The sequence below is a fragment of the Lepeophtheirus salmonis genome, chromosome 12, assembly GCF_016086655.4.
Source record: "Lepeophtheirus salmonis chromosome 12, UVic_Lsal_1.4, whole genome shotgun sequence".
NCBI lineage: Eukaryota > Metazoa > Arthropoda > Copepoda > Siphonostomatoida > Caligidae > Lepeophtheirus > Lepeophtheirus salmonis.
This window is the reverse complement of record NC_052142.2, coordinates 2,416,853-2,435,971: the sequence shown is the minus strand read 5'-3', so window position 1 is coordinate 2,435,971 and position 19,119 is coordinate 2,416,853. Positions and strand designations below refer to the sequence as shown.

Genomic DNA, 19,119 nt, shown 5'->3' with positions numbered 1-19,119 from the left:
TTTGACCTTGGAGGTGCTTCCAATATATTTCATGGATCTTATAAACCACTAACAAACAAAGGATTGGTATCAAGTAAAAAATTGATATAGTTAAATGAAATTTTACAATAATTATGAGATAATAAAGTTTAGCTGATCTTATCTGTAGTTGCCCAGAGATGTCAAGAGTTGACGTATATCATTTTTTCTAAAACTTGAGCAATAAAAATTCAATATTGAATGTATTCCAGTTTAGAAACTTAAAAAAAAAAACAATGTGAACCTCGGTTCATGATAAATAGTAGCTCAATAAAACAATTAAAATTTTGCGGAGTCATTAGCGGTAGAAAAAGGGAATCGTTATTTTTTTTAATAATAAACAAGAAAAACCTCTGAAGATAGTTGTATAATTTTTGTGGCCCTCTTTATGTTTGTAACATACCTACTAAATGAAATTCAAACTTCATTAGATGAATAATCATTTGCTTCTGCTCTCTGATTAAACAGTCCCATTTTTTCTTTTCTTTTTTGTTTAAGGAAGAAATTATGACATAAATAATGATCATTTCGCTTTTTTCCAATTCACCTCACGTAAGTCTTCCATATAATTCATAATTCTATGAATATATTTACTCACGGTTTAAGTCTTAAAGTGGAATTAACATAACTATCTTGCTTATAACATAATCCATCTCTAAGAACTTCGCATATTATAATCTTCAAAAACTCAACAATTCCACCTTTCAAAATTAAGAAGTTCTGTGATCGAAAATTCTTCCTATATGGAAGACAGAAAATGCCACGTTAACAATTTTCGTTTTTCATAAAATTTTAATTTATCATTGCATTTTTCTTCTACAAACAAAACACGTTTTAAATCTCAGAACCTCTTGATTCCTCAAGATTATTGAAGATTATAATATGCAGAGTTTGTATACATAAATTCTATATTTATTTGCTCTAAAATATTAAAGTATATACATGAGAACGCATGATAGAGTTATCAACATAACTGTATTTGCTTATTTTTAAAAGTGCGGGAAAATGTGGTGTACGATTTGATAAGCATGTCGAACTTTTATATCTAATAGTAGCCTAGACTGGTAAAATGGAAAGAAAAAAATATTAATTACATATAATAGCTAGTGTTCTGTATTGCTATATCAGTTCAAGTAGAAAATGTATTACGATATGACTTAAAGACCATCAGAGTCCGAATTCAGTCGACAATGTTGTTAATCGTTTCGACTCTTCATCGAGCTCTATTGGCTAATAACCATCCTTACAATCAATTACAGTATAATTCATATTATTTTCGAGGATTGTATGAGTGCGGATGAAAAAAGTTTTTATCAAGGGCCGTTTGGCAGAAAACATTCCCTATTCCATTCAGGATGCGATTGACCAAATCAAAACATTGGAGAAGACTACATAACTTTACTCATCGACTTTTAAAGTGCATTAGATACGTTTGAAAAAGGGTTACGTATGACTGTTCGTGGTATGGTCATTGACGTCATCCCTGGACCCGACGTACCCTAAGATTCTTCTCTCAACTATTAACTTTGCAATTATCTTCGGATTCCTCACAAACTTTTTTGTCTTTTTATTTGGGATAGCCTCCAGTCATATAATTGGGGTAGTAAAGTGTCGGAATCTTATCTCTGAAGATGAGTTTGTCTTCATTTGAATTCTTTTTGAGTGTGAAAAAATAAGCCCCATCTGGTTCTACGTCTCGCCATTTTATTTCTCCTACTGAGGTCCAACACTATTTCTTTTTGCAGTTAATGTTCTTAAAGAAAATATATATTCTTCTGAAATAATAAAGGGAATGAGTTCTGATTTGGGGAAATAAAGGTTCATCTGTATTCATATGAAGTACCGGACCCAATTGACACCCTACTTGAAGTAATGGTTCAACTTAATAAATAACTCTTGTCTAGAAACAAATAAAGAAAAATATAATTTGTTACGCCGATGAGTGCTTATATTAAAGAAATTTTTCCGAGTTTTAAAGTCGTAAAACAAGCAAAATTATTGGGGATTTTAATCACTGACTATATTAATTCCTCGTTCGAACAAAATGAAACAATCCTCATAAGCACAATGGTAAGCTCATACAGATATTTATTATCAATAGACTGTATAACCTCAGACAATGGAAAGGTTTTGGATTTCCTAGGTTTATTCATTTATTGACATACTTATCATACTCGAGCGAAACCTGTGAAAGAATATATATATAAAAAAATAATAATTTTTTGTGATACAATGCCATATCTGAAATCAGACGAAAATGTTCAATTGATACCTGAGGGTATGGGGGGGGGGGGGGGAACAGTAAAAGTGATGTGGAAGTCTTGAATCTGTCGTGGTAGAATCAATTGCGATTGAGTTAATACTTTTGGGTCATCGGAATAAAAGTTTGTTTAATTCACGAACAAATCACTCATTCTATGAGGATTTGTTTATGGCTCCAGGTGAAGTCACGACAATTTAGAAATGGGCCTACTACGAGCATACTACGAGCATATTCTGGAACTACATTTTGCTTCCCATTTTACCACTCCTCAGGCCTGATGAAGCTATTAATTTCAATTGTCGATATAACAGTTTAGATGAAGTCTTAAAACTAATTGGGCTCACCTTGGTAAGCTAAATAGAATGGCGAGACGTAAAACCAGATTAAGCTAATTTTCTAACACTGAAATGAAGACAACCTCATCATTAGAGATATAATTCCGACCCTTTACTACCTCGGTGATCAGATTAGAGGCAATCCCATATAAAGAGACAAAAAATTGGTGAGGACTCGGCATACAGGTGGTCAATTATTAGATGAGAGAAGACTCATAGGGTACGGTGGATCCAGGGAGGATGCCAATGAGCATAATCCAATTACCATCAAACGGAACCTTTTTCCAAAGGCAAAACAAAAATGGTTCGGCTACATAATGGTTACTTCGAGCCTCTTCACAAACAAATAGAATCCAGAAAATGATAAGCAACGTTCTTCTCATTGCAAGTAAGAAAAAGAAAGGAGTTTGTACCTCTTTTATGACTGCTCAAGGATCTTCAGAGTACATACCATCCTAGAGAAGGTAAAAAAAAGAATGATAAGGATGGATGTGATGCTGCTAGAATGTATGATCACTACCTCGAGTCAACATACAAATCATTTTAAAATAGACTTTTTAAATACACGTGTTTTAAACATAGTTTCCACTGTTAGATGTAAAGGCGGAGGCCTTCCTATAGGCTTCGAAACTTTTATTCTACGAAGTATTACTTTGATGAGGTTTGACAACAAAGGGTCAAGGAAAATGTTATGTTAATGATGTCTTTCGCTCTTTTAATAACAACGACTCAATAAATAACGTACAATTAATCTAAAAATTAATTCATAGGAACAATTTTATAAATCGACGCAGCCTTGAATCTAGTAAATATATCGACGTACAATGTACATGGATTTTCATCACTACTTATGGTACTACTAATATTATTATCTCTAATGTAGCTTTTATTTATTTTAACTAACTTTAATTATTTTATTGTTTGTATCAATTATTATACTATTTGTTATAGTTTCTCTATCAATCTATACCATTGATATTGATTGCAATATACGACGATTTAAAAAAAAGTCCAATGGCAGGTGTATTTTCTTCAACTTAAGAAAGTTATATAAAAGAAAATTCTATATTTCCTTGTTTAGTCTATCAAATAGTCTCTACTTAGATTAATAATGGATCTAAATATTTGCTCAGTTATTAAATTCATCTACTACATAAAAACTTGGGATACTATTAGACATCTATTCTTGACATAATATTTGTATTTGAGATATTAACAACACCCTTGGTCAATAATTTCCTGAAAACTTGATTGTATTTGAGGCAGACTTCTTCACAATTATACTTATTTTCTAAACTACTTCGTTCATTAAGTCATAAAGGTGACCAACACCTTAGTGAGACATATTATATTCAATTTTTAATTATAGAAAAATATTCTAGTGTTTGAACCAGTTTTATGAACTAAGCTTTAGCGTCTGAGATGTTCTAAATGTAATTTTGACTAATCTCCACGAGCGATTTATATCGAGCATTAGGTTTTAGTATTACATGCTCTTTTATATGTAGCTGCAACGTTTTTCGGATTGTTTGTCCTACCTATGATTTTTTGATTGGTTTTGGACTCCAGTTATGTGCATCAAGCTTAAGATAACGAACAATAAACTTTTTCAATTTTTCAGCAAACTCCAGAGATCTTGAAAATATCCTATACTTTACTTAAAAATAACTAATCTCTCCAATTTCATTAACTAATGTTCAGAATGCACAAGTTGTATTCTCTACTATAATTATATATACACCAATAGACAGTTTTTATTAATTACTTAGCAAGAAATCTGACATAGACCAATAATATCGAACCAAGAGAATATGAAGCACCAAGAAACTTTTTACATTCCATTTACATTAGGGAAAGAAGGAAGAATAAATAAAATCATTTAACACTTTTTTTAAGCAAATCAGTTCTTGTCATAAAATTAATTCAGAATAGTGATATATAATTAAATCAATTAATTCTAAAACAATAAGTATGGTTCGAATGGATAATTTCCATGGAGTATCCACAGTTCTCTTGAATTCATATCTTTTTATAAATTTCGGATATTCTTGATGGCCAGTTATTTATTCTCTTTAGAAGATATTATTGTGTTCATTCGGTGTATATAATCTCATTTTATAAAAGTATCATTCATTGTATAGATATACTTTTACATGAATGTCTCGAATGAAATACCCAGTAAGGAACAAAGAGAGTTCTCCTTCTTCATCCACTTCTTCTTCAATGAAACACTTATTCCTTTTATGTGTACTCTATTTCGGCTTCTATTCTTAGAAAACTCAATTATTTATTTGAGTCCTTTAGTATTTGTGATAAGCTTTTAAATCGTAAGCATTTTCGGTATCTAAAAAAATATAATATTATTATGGTCAGGGTGACAGTTTGAAGATAACTTCTAAGCTGTGATGACGTTCCAATTATTAGATTAACTGCAAGCAACTTGTATTAGTCTCACTCAGTATTAAGCAAGGACATGAGAATGCATACAACCGTTTTCGATTCTCAATTCTACTCCTAATTCTAACAAGGACTTTCCCCTATAACTCCTCAACAAATATTCAACGTTACTTTCCGTCATTTATAAGCATACTCACTCGTGATTACATTTTGTATATTATGTCCTCAAGGATTGAAATACAATAGTCACAGCTTTAAAAAATAAAATACACTTTTTAAGTTACAAACTAGAAAAATACACTTGCATGCTAAAAAATGCTTAGGATTTACAAATCTAGTTATTGATGTACATAACAAACAAATAAGTCTTATCTATGAAACTGAATCCATTGATAAGGCTGACTTATTGCTGTAATTATATAAACTTCAAACCTCACTTCTGATTCTCTTATTAATTGTTAGTAGTGTTGTTGGAATCGTGCCTTTTTCATGGGTCTCTAACAAGTGAGGAACTGATGTGTAAAATAATGATTCGGAGAATAAGGGTATGTATTGACGTTTTTGCTATTTCTCCTGCTATTTTGTTATTTATGGCAAGTAATCCGCCACTTCCAAAAATCCTATTGAAACCAAAAATGGTCCCATGATAAAAAAAAAGAATCAAATCGGGAAACATATGAAAGAGTTGCCACAAATCAAGCCAGAAAAAGATTTTCTCAGCTCAAAAGTGTTCAAAGTGAACGTGAAAATGAAGATCCAATATCTAAAATTAAGGATTGAAAGTAGTTCCTCAAATAGAAAATCATTGGGATTTAGAAATGGAAGCAGTAATGTTGCTATAATTATTCTTCATGACATAGATCTAATCAAAAACTCCCTTTTAAATAGCAGAAAATATCAGTTTCCTCTCAAAAAATCTGTAAGACATCATTTACATCCAGGGTCCTGACAGTTATAGATAAAGTTTCGCCTTCATGTGCAGATGTATCTAACAAGGTATAACATAAGTTCTTTAAAAAATTGAAACTACCGAAGTCTTGGGCTAACATAATAAGGAATTCATTGTTCGGAGTTATGTAAGCAAGGAAATTTACAGCTCCATTCTAGATTTTGACAGAATATATATTTTTCTACGATCCCTGCAAGGATTGTGAAAAGTTTAAATATATATTTTTCATGTTTGTGTAGAGTGCCCTTTGGTTTCCCTTTTACTTAATTGTGTTTCTCAAAATGTGGAGGGAAAATTTTAATACCTTAAAGTGGGTATGTTACAAAATGGCAATTTACAAAGAGAAAATAACAGAAGGCGTGCACGAAAGTCTAGAAGTGTTTTGGATGATGGATTTTCATTACTTAATTAGGTGAATTCAATTTGACGTCATAATTATTTAACGGGGATAAATTGTTATTCTTTTACATAATCTAATTTTTTTTCTTCAACCTGTTACTTTGTTTAATGACACCATTCGCGGAAAAATAAAGCTGTAAATGGATTAAATAAAAGGTATAATGTACGTTAAAACATTTATCTATTTAGTATTTTGTAATGTTTCCAAACAATTTTTTAATGCAAAGTACATAAATTTTAACCTTACACCTTAAATCTTTTATGAAAGTACTTTGTCTTAATATTTAACTTCTTTTTTTCTTTAAAAATAACTATCGTTTAATGTCTGGATAACGTGGGAAGATTCATATACTCAAATATCACATTCAATTGCTAGGTATTTAAAGGTATCATCTCTGAAAACAAAACTGTATTCTGTAATTTTTAAAAATTTCATTCAATTTTCTTGATGTTTAAGAAAATTATGTTGTTTTATTGTAATATCATATTTTATAAGATCACAGATTATGGTGTAGGTTATAACATGAACAGTTCGAAAAAAAGGCGTGAAATTTCGATGATAAGTGTGTCATAACGTGAAACTAGACATGATTTTGGTATCAAAATGTTTTTTTTTAAAATTATATATTTGTGAAAACAGGTTTAAAAGGAAAAATAAATTGATTTTTTTTTGTAACATACCTACTTAAAAGCAAACATTTTGTTTGGCTTACCGAACAAGCGAAAGAGAAAATCCTCTGAAAATCGAGTAATACATTTCACTCTTTTGAGCTTTTTAGCGCCAAAGGTCTTATTTATATTATTAAATCAAACCCTTGCTCGTTCTTAAATGAAATGAGCTGTGCTGTATGAATATCGCAATGTATGAAAATGAGTCAGCGGGTTAACTGTACACTGTGCTCCATGATGTATATCATAAACATATTTTGATCTAAAAAAATAAAAATATATAGTTGTATTAATGAAATTGTGCAGGCGTGTGCATATAGCATGTATACAGGGTGAACCCTATATAGCGAATATACATGCCTGCTGTAAATCATATAATATTTTGGTACGATGAAAATGCCAGTGGAAGATTGCCCTGGAGAAAATTGCCAGTTATGAAAGTTGTCCTAGAGAAAATTAGCCGTATTTTGTTCAAACTTCATGATGAATAGTGAAACATTATAAATTCACTCAATATTATTTATGACAAATATGTAAAAATATTTGTTTTTTCCATTCCCCAAGGGAGTACCTTCAATTGTGAGTAACATTATTACAATAAAATTTCCTTGTAATTTTTTAAATTCAATCAAATCTTATAAAAATTGGATCAAGAGTAATGGTTAAGGAAGAGTATAATAAATAGTTTAGGGCCTCATAAATTATTATTGAATACACTTCGACCTTCGTTGACTTCCTACCTTTATACTATCAACACGTCACTCGTTTTTTTCTTGGAGTGAAATTCGTTTTAGAGGGGCTTACACTTCATTTTGACATTTTTATATAGTTAAAAATTGTTATAAGCGTGCGTCCTTCCTCTTCTGAACCAGGATTTGGCTTCAGCCATCTTCATTCCACCAATATCTGGATCTTCAATCGAAAGTTAGGATAATGTTCTTTTCTTTTTCTTCTATAATATAATAGGGGCGTTTCTTGTAATAAGAAGTATTCTCTAATTGAACTGAACATTTTTGCCCATTTGTCACTCAGCCTTTGACAATAGTATAATAGTAATAAGATCCAAATAAAAAGACATCAACCTGAAATGGGAGATCGTCACACACAACAAGTGGGGTAACAGGTTCAGAGCCCATTTCCATAGAAAAACAAGGTTCCAGGGTACTTGAAAACAGAAATAATAAAATTGTAGTCAGAAAACCTGGCTCTATGGAGGATAATTTTCAGAAAGTGCAGCACTCTGCGAATGAAAAAAATGAATATCAAGGCCCTTGAATAAAGAAAAGAGAGGGGAAGGGTCATTCTAACGAAATTCCTACATCCAAAAGGCCTCAAAATTCAAAACAAGAGTCTGTTGTGCAACAAAAGGTTCCCCAATCGCAGTCTAAGCGTAAATTTCTATATGTAGAAATTGCCATGGAGGCCCCAGAAATCCCCATTGTAAGAAAAATTGGTGATCCCATCTCCCTTGTTGAGTGGAACAATGTAATAAAAATACTGGACACAAACTATATACGTATCTTATCTATCACAGAATCCTGCACAAAACCGTTGTCTGATTATGAATGTCGCCACCACACCAACAAAAGAGATTATGTCATTGATGTCACAACAGAACAATACGGCCGAAAGGTTATCCTAAACGATAAACCTATCTTGCCAGTCTCGTGGGAAGAGGTGGAGAAAAATTAGAGAGGAAGACAAAGCCAAGAAAAAGCTTACCGGCTTCATCAGAGGAGTCACAGGAAACATTGGAGATAAGATACTTACTCAGATCATTCCATATCAATGTAACTCCCTTCGTGTTAGAAGTAAGGTCGAACTGACCAAATCTGAAATAACACAGTTAGGAAAAGTCGTACACTTTGATGTGGATCATGTAACATTTGAAGATCTGCAAGCTATTGACTTCCCCCCTAAAAGTGGCTTCCGCAGGAAAATTGGGGTTCAGGACCATATGAACGCGTTAGTAACTCAGGAAAGTGAGAAAACTACGTTAATCAGTCTTATCAACACAAAAAAAAAAACTACCATTGTTTATGATAGTGCAAGTAGTTGCACGGAGTAAATAGTAAATGCCTTTGTTGATGCTGGCACTAATAAATATTGTTGTAAAGATACTCCAAGGACCAAAGAAAGTATCATTGAGGGAGAAACTGCTACTGAGAACCAGGAAATGCAAGATGCGCCAGGAGAAGACCTTCTAAATCAAGCAACAGGTGTGAAAGACTCTGGAAAAAACACAAATATTTATTCAAAAAGTCGTGATGGCAAAAAGCAGTCCCTAACAGATATGTTTTCGATTTGTTTGTCGAAACTCTCTTATTGGATAAACCCAACCAAAATGATTAGCTGCTCTTATATCAACACTTAACACTGCAAAGCACCTAACTATGAATTAAAACTCATTGAATCTCAAATAACCTTAATAACCGAGCCATACGCCAGTAACGTCTCAACAAAAAGTCTCGCTCTAAGTGGGTATACTACCCATTGCAAACATGGGTCTGAGCCAAGTGTATGCATTTGAACTGCTTATCATTTACATGCATGTTATATTCCAGAATTCTCTATTAACAGAAGTTCATCGCTCTCATATGAGATATACCAAGCCATGCAAGAAGAGGATGAATATCTTCGTATTCTTAAATTTATTAAATGCACAAAAAGTAAACAAATTATTGATATTAACTATAAAATTAAGTAGGACTTAAATCAACTTCTGCTGTAGTTTGTGTGGTCGTGTTCTTTGCCGTATCTATATATAGTTCTGTAATGTATGCATATCTCTACTATTTTATAATGTATGTATGTATTATGGTAAACAACAATAAATTATTAACTAACTAACACTTCGCCCACAGTTTTGCCCATGGGGTAGTGCAAGATTGCTAAAAACCACCACCAATATATCCAAGGAACCTCTCTAATACAAAAAAAAAAAAAAAAGCCCTCGGTTTTCAAATTGAAAACTGTATTTTTTCAGTGTTTCTACGCATTTAAATTATTTTTCTTACTGATGCTACGGTAGATGTGAATAAAATTATTTTTATTTCGATAGTCATATCAATCATTCTAATTTTGTAATGGATATACTCCATTTTTAATTACTTTTTTGAAAGGTTAGAGTATTTGATAGATTTCTTTCGGAAATTATTTATATAATCCTGTGAGTAAATTGTAAAAAAAAAGAAAAAGAAATTAGTAATTATAAATATCTATATTTTATAAATTTCTACATAAAATAACTTTCTTATAATAATTTTTAAAGACTTAAAATAGATGCAATTATAAATCTTTTAAAAATATATAAATAGTAAATAAATAATATTAAGCAAATTTATAATGTGATATTATTCATCATTGAGTTTGAATAAAATACTGGCAATCTTCCACGGTCAATTTTCTCCAGGGCAATTTTCCGTGAACAAAATATTTTTGATACAAGAAATGATAATATAGTAGTAATAATGAAATATTGCAGGTGTGTGCATGTCGAACAAGGGCACTTTTTTGGTATATTTTTGTTGTTGGTATGTTATGTTTGTAAATCCTAAATCATAATTTATTTATATTTATTGATGCCTTTTGTAAATACCAAGTTTATAAGATGCATTTGCCCGAGTACATTTTGCAGGCAAAATATCTTAAATCCAGTGCTATACTGTGCTTTCTGGTTTAGATTTGATAATAAAATTTACCCTTTAAGAATATAAAGCTATTTCATTGAATGTTTCTCACTTTAAAAACTTCTAAGTTAAATCTTCCATGTTGAACCTGTCATCTCCACTCATGTAGTTTAACTTTTGTTATGGCCAGTTAATTTTTCCATTATTTCGTTTTTCAACGGTATGTGTTCCTGTTTGGCCTCATACATCCATGCACATGTAACACTTATCATTCTTTTGGTAGACAAAATGCCAGATTAGTATGTGTTTTAATTATTTCAATTACAAATCAACTCTAAAAAAACACTTTATCCCTTCAGTAACGCACTATACCCTATATAATTTCTAAAGTTCGGAGATAATAATGTATCAATCCTTGTTTTGGAGATACATAGAATAAAGTGGAAGAAAGGCAGATATATTTAGATATGAGAATCAAGAAAAAGTGTATATTAACATTGTGATACAGATTTCCTGACTTTGAAGACCTGAAGTTGGCGTTGATTTGATGATTTTGCCGTGGTAGCTTTTTCAACGAATGCTTTTTGTTTTTCTTAGTTTCAAAGACTCAAAAACAGGATAATTTCGTAATCCTGATGCTCTTTCTAAAAAAACAAATTCTTCAGCAAAGCTTACTCTTAGTGACATCAAAATTATTTTCATAGTCAACCCTTTGCTCCCACCACCTTTCTTTTTATATGCATGATGCATTCTAACCTCTTAATTGGTGAGAAAATCTGGATTCATCCTAATCTTTTTAGAGTAAATAGTTGGTAGATAATATAATCTGGAACAGTCATGATTAAGATCAAATACATGCTGTTACTGAACTTTATAATAAGGGAAAACTTCTGCAGAAATTCGACAAAGGGTGTATAAAATTTTCAAAATATATCAAAAACTGGAAGTACCTATCAAATCCAAGAACACTAAATTGCAGACAGGATTGTTAAAGCCACATAGCATGATTTCGCACGGGAAAAAGTTTATAGCACATTCCAGTTAGCATATTTTTGCTTCTGAAATATGGCAAAATATTGACCTTTAGCAAAAAAAAAATATATATAATTATATGTATAGAATTAGAATCGGTTACCCTGCAAAAAGAGTGATTTAACTCATTATTTATATTTTTTCCGCTAGTATGTTTTCACACTGGGTTGAATGAAATAAAAACGCTGGCATGTTAAAATGGATTTTGTTTGTTTATGTATGTGTAGTACGCTCTAAAAACTAAGTACTCCCGACGTTTAATTATTTTTCTCAAACTCAAGGACAGAATACATTATATAAAGTGATAAAAGTATTGAATAGTTACTTGTAAGCGTGCTCACAATAACCAAGAAGAACACTGAGGATTACTTTGGGAGTAATTTTCTATATTATTAAAGCAAAATTTGTCTATTGACGAATCCTAATTACTTCGGGAAATACCAGATATTACCACAAGTTGCTAATAAGTTGAAATGTGGAGAGCCAATTCATGGAGAAATCTTTAGAGCAATATATGTTAGTATTTGTCTCATATGTTGGTGTTCCATACCATAAAAAACGATGAACGGCACCACATGTAAATTAGATTTTCTCGAATTATCTGTTTGATAAAATAATACCTATCATCAGAAGCATGTACATGACGGAGTAATTTCCCATTCCAAGAGCGGATTTTGTTATGTTAATAAGAATTTTCTGGTATAACTTTATATTATTGAAGATAGTAGAGTTAGCCAGCCTCTTATAAATATATATATATACTTTTTGGCCTTTTGAAAGGAGGGAAGTACGAATTTTCTTTATTATATTCATTTTGAAGTTAAATAATACTTCTCTAGGAACGGCCAAGACACGAAACTACGCACATAGAGTTCAAGAGAATAATGTCTCCCAAGCACGTTGTCCATTGAGTTATGTCAATGAATACTTTGGATTATTCTAGATAAGGATTGTAAAAAGAGCTCTTATGCATCAGTCTCTTCAAGGGACAAAATCTGTGATGGAAGTTCTTCTGGGCAAATGCTTGGTATTACATTAACTAACCAATGAAGAAAGTTTACTATGAATGAGTTCTCTATGAATACTAATATTTTTAACACATAACAATGAATAAAATAAATAACTAAACATACATGTTCTTCGGGTATATGATTAGGGACGGAAATATTGTCTATATTGCGGTGAGCATAAAAACCCAGTCTGAGAGTATGGTATAAAGAATATGGCAACTTTGAGAGACGAAATAGAACGGCAGGGAATTATATTTGAATAATGTTTTTGTTTCCCTTCAATATTTATTATATGACGTATTTGAATTTAATTGCCTTATAATAAAATATGATTCGAAAATGGGATTTTATTTGCACCTACTCTCAGTTTCCAATTTCAATAAGTTGTTTTTTTTGCTTCAAAGTTAAAATCTCATAAGAAAATACTAAAGAAGAGAGGATTTATTCAAAGGACCTCAAAAAGTGGAAGAAGCTTTTGCAGTAACATGAACTAAGCAATAATAATAACAAAAAGGAGGAAAATATGCGTAAGTAAGCACATCAGTGGATCCACTTTTATTTATCCTTCTCCCATAATGAAATTTGAATGTATGAGATTTCATAGCGCTTCATATTCTCTATTGCTTAGACACTGTAATAATATATACTTGGATCATATAAAAAAGTGGCCTTACTACTAACATTTACTTCCTACTTTTGTGAGGGGAAAAATATAATACTATCATCCAAGTAGTATAAGTTGTAGCTGTAAGTAGAATATAATAAATATCTATGAAAGGAACTAAAACAGTTTATTTAATTATAATTGAATTCGAATTTAGTATTCGTAATTAATTTATAACAATGTCCACTAGCAATACGAGCTTTGTTGTCCGGATATGCTTAACTCAACCACAGTTGTGGAATAGGTGCAGAGATGTCTCAACCTCTCTCCCTTGCAGAATGGCATATTTTTTCCTTAGATTTGTGAGTAGAACGTAAAGATGTCGCTATCCTATAACGGATGGTTTCCTCCGAAGACATGAAAAGATTAGCAAATAAATTGGTAAAACCTCCGAGAGTTTCCCAGACGAAGAAAAATACTTCCAACAAGTCAAATGGGAGAATCCCCATTAAGATTATTACCTATTATCTTCTGTATGGCCACAAGGTGCAAGTATTCAAGAACAATGTTGAATGGAGTTGGAGGATCGAGGTTCATGAAAAGGAATCGTTTATAAGTCTTTGTATCCACTTAAATTGAAGGAAGGTTTTCGGATATATATTGACCTTTTTTCTCCAAAGCTGACCATTAGAAACTCAACAATTTGCGGCGTTAAACTCATGAATCGAACGTAATTTATTGTTTAAGTTTAAGGGTTTGTTTAGTCCCATTTACAGAAGAACTAGAGATATCACGAATTTCCGAGAAGTAGTCATTCATTTCCAGTACTCCTATCTTTTTCTTGTGTTGTTCTAAGTAACTCTCGAAGTCCCAAGCATGTTATATTGTCTCATGAATATCTGGGTAATTTTGTAAAATTATCAATGAAATATATGGGCATATAATCTGGAGTTCCTCTCAATCTCATATACCAGATAAAATTCAGTGCCTTCCATAACATTCAAGCTCTCTTTAATCAGAACCCCACATTCTTAGTTTCCAAAATTCACAGAAAGTCACTTCAAGTATTGGAGTTAGTTTTGACGCAACCTGTTTGTAAATATTTTCATCTTTGTGGTATTTCATTATTCACAATATCATCATTCTATCTATCTTCCACTTAGAACAAAAAGAAAAGGGATCCGTCTAACTAAATTCCTTGCATCTACATACGTTTAAATAGTAAGAGATAATTTTTTTACATATTTCGACAGGGATCCTTGTTATTTCCCCAATGGTAAGCCACAAGCTTTATATTTTCCTTAAACTATATATATATTTATCTAAAGCAGGAAACAGAGGTCACATATTATGTTATTCGCTATGAGTTCAAATTACATCCTTAACGCTCTCACAATACTTCGACGATTTAAGATATCTTCGGGTTCTGTATTCTCATCAGCTCTATTGGCGTGATAACTTTCAAGTTGTTGGACACCCTTAATTAGTATTTAGAGCCAATATACATTGATACACATTTAATAGGGGATATTACATGGAAAAAGCTGCCGTCGGTCTATTGATGAAAAAAAAGTAGTATTACAACCAAGGATTTAAAAAAAAGGATAATAGTATTCATGTAATTTATTTGAAGTTTGTGCAAGTTGGTTTATACTTATCTATTCATCCGTGGGTTAAGGGATTTAGGTGTTGTGCAATTCTCTTACAGTAAGAGAGGAAAAAGACATTTGCTATACGCCTTCCAAAGTAGATTTTGGATCTGCTTGGGTGTTAAAGAGGGTACTCTAACTAATTAATACGTGAGTATGAGGACTATAATGAACTATTTTATGAAATTATATTTGAAGTACATGCCCTTTCTATCCTTATTCCTAATTATTGACTATTCAATCATTTCATTTCATCCTTAAAACCATCCAGATACACATAATTCCAAAAAGACGAAACTGATTGTTCTCGTGATTCAAGAGATTAGAGAAGGAAAAGAGGGGAAAAATACGTTTCAAATCTAATAATTTTACTTTTTGACCTTATATCATTTACCTATATGATCTTAAATGTATATATATATATATAAAAGGGAGGAGGATGTTGACTATAAGGTAAAACATTCCAAACAGTCTCAGATTACACATAACGGGTTTCCAACAGATTTAATACTAATGACAAATACGACCAGTTTAGACGTTACTGGTATTTACATAACACAAGTAATTGAAGTCCAAACGTATAACTACATAACAAAAAAATCCAAAAGTTAACATTAATGTTACTACCATCCTCATCAATACTGTTTTATCTGCTTTCAACATACATCGTAGGTAATTATTTCTGAGCAGATGCCATCCACGTCTCTATTTAGATTATATATGGATGAACTTACTTACCCTGCAATATTTAAATCAGCAGAGACGAAATCAAATACTGCAGAGGCAATAGAGTTGACATTTTAACATAAAACTAACAACTTTCATTATGATTTTATTTTTATTATGAGCTCAATAGAAAAAAACATAATTCGGTGTAAATATTATTATTGAATCAAAAAATTGAGGAGACTAACATTGTTATAAACTTTAAAATATTCCACTAAAAGATCGCTTCTTTATTCTAGGCACTGCTCTCGATAGATAGTGTATCCACAGAAATTAACCTTGTCCCTGAGGACGTGGATGAGGTTTTTGAAGCACATCTTTTCTTTTTTGTAGGATGACTTTCAAATTTTCTCGAAGGCGAACAGCCTTGGTGCCTGTGGGTTTCTTGATAATTTTCCCCAATTAATATATTGTCAGAATCAAGATACATTGAGAAAGTTATTTCATCAAACATTTTTTCAACTGCACAGGCAGATCTAACGAACAAAAGATTATAAATTGTGTCCTTTGAGTGTCCGATAGCCTATGTACTCAATTGTTAATATATAGTATTCCTTTTCTTATATATGTAAGATGTATATTCATAAAAAACCTAAAATCGAAACTTTTTGATAACACATAAAGCCCCAAATCCTATATCAGCAGAAATAAAAGTTGCTTCAAATCTTGCAAAGTTTATTTTTTCGGGTTAACAAATATCTGAACTTTTAGTAACCTCCTTGAGATGGATGTATATCTTATAAATATAATAAGTTTAGCTTCATTGTAGAATGCCAACAATTCTTACTTAATAAAGCAAGATGTTGTAAGATTATCGATTGGGGACTTAAGGGTCTACTTGTATTATATATACTAAAAAGCTACAGCAGCTACTCACTTTCTTTGTGCCTATGATCCAAATCAAATTGTATGCACTTATATTCCAAAGTTTACGTCATACATATCGATAAACTGCTTCGTTTATATAGTAATAAATTTGATAGAGAGGAATAACTAACTTTTTCATTACTAATTTCCTTTTTTGCCTTGATGAGTGTGCATTAAAAACAATTTGTAAGGTTATCGAATGACTCAACTATATTCTGGATGAAATGTTTTTGGATATTACAAACATACAGATTATTCCTAATAATAATAAGAAGAAGTAGAGTTATGCACAAAATAACAAATCATCTGAAAATCTGAAATTTAAAAATACAAATAATAAAACACAAAAGAATGTGCTGAGTGTTTCTTAGATATGTTTGTTTCGTTTCTTATTAGAAAAACAAAACAAAACTATTGACAGTGTCTAAGTGATTTAATTAAATGAAGTTGTATATCAAATGTGTTGATATGCAACAATTAATTGTCAGTTGTTAATCAACTTTGTACTTAATTGGCATGTGTCACATGATTTTGACTGTTTGTATCGCAGGGATCCATATCGGGCCATATTAAGAAAGACTATATACAAACTTCCAGAAAATAAAACAACGCCTGAACCTTTCAAACAAGGAAATAATGACTAGGGATGGAAATATTGACTAAATTAAAGTAAGCGTAAATACATAAAAAAGTTGAGAGTAAAATATGAATAATCTTACTAATTATTCCAATACATTTTTAAAATTCTAGCGTATTAGTAAAGAAGCGCACTATAGCTGATGGTGATTTCTGTCACCAAGTATTTTTTTTTAAACCTTATATAATATTATTTATGATAGGTGTGGTTTTTCAACTCACAACAATTAAAGCAATATTCCCATTCCTACATATGATATGTAAACGGACTTTAATATATTTATTAGGCGAGAGAGATTAATTGTAGTTCTACAATGTCTACTTATACCTAATTGGTAGAACTACAACTGACCAATAATGGGTGGGGGGATGCTCCATAATGCTTTGTAATATGAAATTGGTCATGTGTAATGCTAATAACCAGATAATAAAAAATTATCAAATATTTTGTTACACATACAAGAGTGATATTTTTACAACTGTTATAGAAGAAGTATATATGGTTTCTTTAATTTTCTTTAAAATACTATTAATTTTTATACTTTTGGACTATACATTCCATATGATAGCTTATGTAAAAAAGGAAATATACGTTAATCTATCACTTACAAGTAATTTTGTTTTTTATAAATATTCATATAATATTTTTTTAAAGCTATATTTTAAATTTAAAGAAGAAAAAAAATGAGAATTAAGGAATTACATATCTCCGCTGCTAAGTTATGTTTTTGCCTCTGTTTGTTCGTTAGTCAGCAAGATTAAGCAAAAGTTACAAATCGATTTTGATCAAACATTGTACCAAGATATTATATGGTAAGAGTAAGACGCCATTAAATTTTTAGATGTAACAGTAACACAACACTTTAATTATAAATGTATAATCGAACATAGCTTTAAAACATCTTGAGGTACAGAGCAAAATTGGTGTCACTATGTAGGTTTTATTTAGATGCTATATTTAGCAAAAACTAAATAAAAATGATCTTAGATGAAGGCTTTACCGAGTGCCAATTGTAATTACAAATATATGTTACTTCAGTGTTTCACAAGATTCTACTCAATTTGTCTTCATCAAAATCTGTAGAAGAACATATTTTACGTAAAATTGTAATAAGTTATTGATGACATTAGGCAACCTTTCTGTTAATTTTTTTTTTTTTTTATTTAAATGAAAATATCTATTAAAAAACTGTTCGAAAATATACAAAATCGCACCAAAATCTTTCGGTACGCATATTTTTAAAAATAAAACAAAATATTTTTTTTTATAATATAAGCTATGATTGATACTATTAGAAGCTATTCTAACATACAGAATCAATAAAAACACTTTTATAATGATAAAAAACACTTTTATAATAATAAAAAACACTTTTATAATAATAAAACACCCTTGTACATCAGTTTTATTAATTGAACTTCAAGTTGGTTAATTGTATTAATGGCAAAAAATAACTCTGAACGAGAATAGTTCTAATTACTTTAATCTCAGATTTTTTAGAAACTCGATGATCCAAATAAAAAATGAGATCAGTTTTCGATTCAGCACAGATAAATTTTATTCTTGGCTTCATTTTATTGGTACAAATTTCGTATTCCCCAGGGTAATAAATAAATAAAAGTTATAATTATTCCTTTGGACAATCATCAGAAGACTGTTTTAATTCAATTTCTTTTTTTATTTTTATAACTATTCTACCGCATGTAATTTCTTTAAAAAAGGGAAAATATTAAAATAGTTAAAATGTTCTATGTATAGAGTATTTCTTGCTATAACGTAGTTCTATTTGAAAATTACTTTTATTTATAAAATCAGGATATGTATATCCTGATATATAAATAAAAGTGATTTATAATTTAGTATATCTATTTTTTTCAAGCATACCAAAACCATTTAAACAAAGAAAAAGTATGTTATTTCCATAGACAGTTTTGA

General features: G+C 30.7%; 1 protein-coding gene across 3 annotated transcripts in view; it reads right to left on the bottom strand.

Moving 5' to 3' along the window:
• Positions 1 to 19,119, bottom strand: part of LOC121126716 (uncharacterized) — a 60,922-nt gene that overhangs the window by 20,214 nt on the left and 21,589 nt on the right. The window lies entirely within an intron of this gene.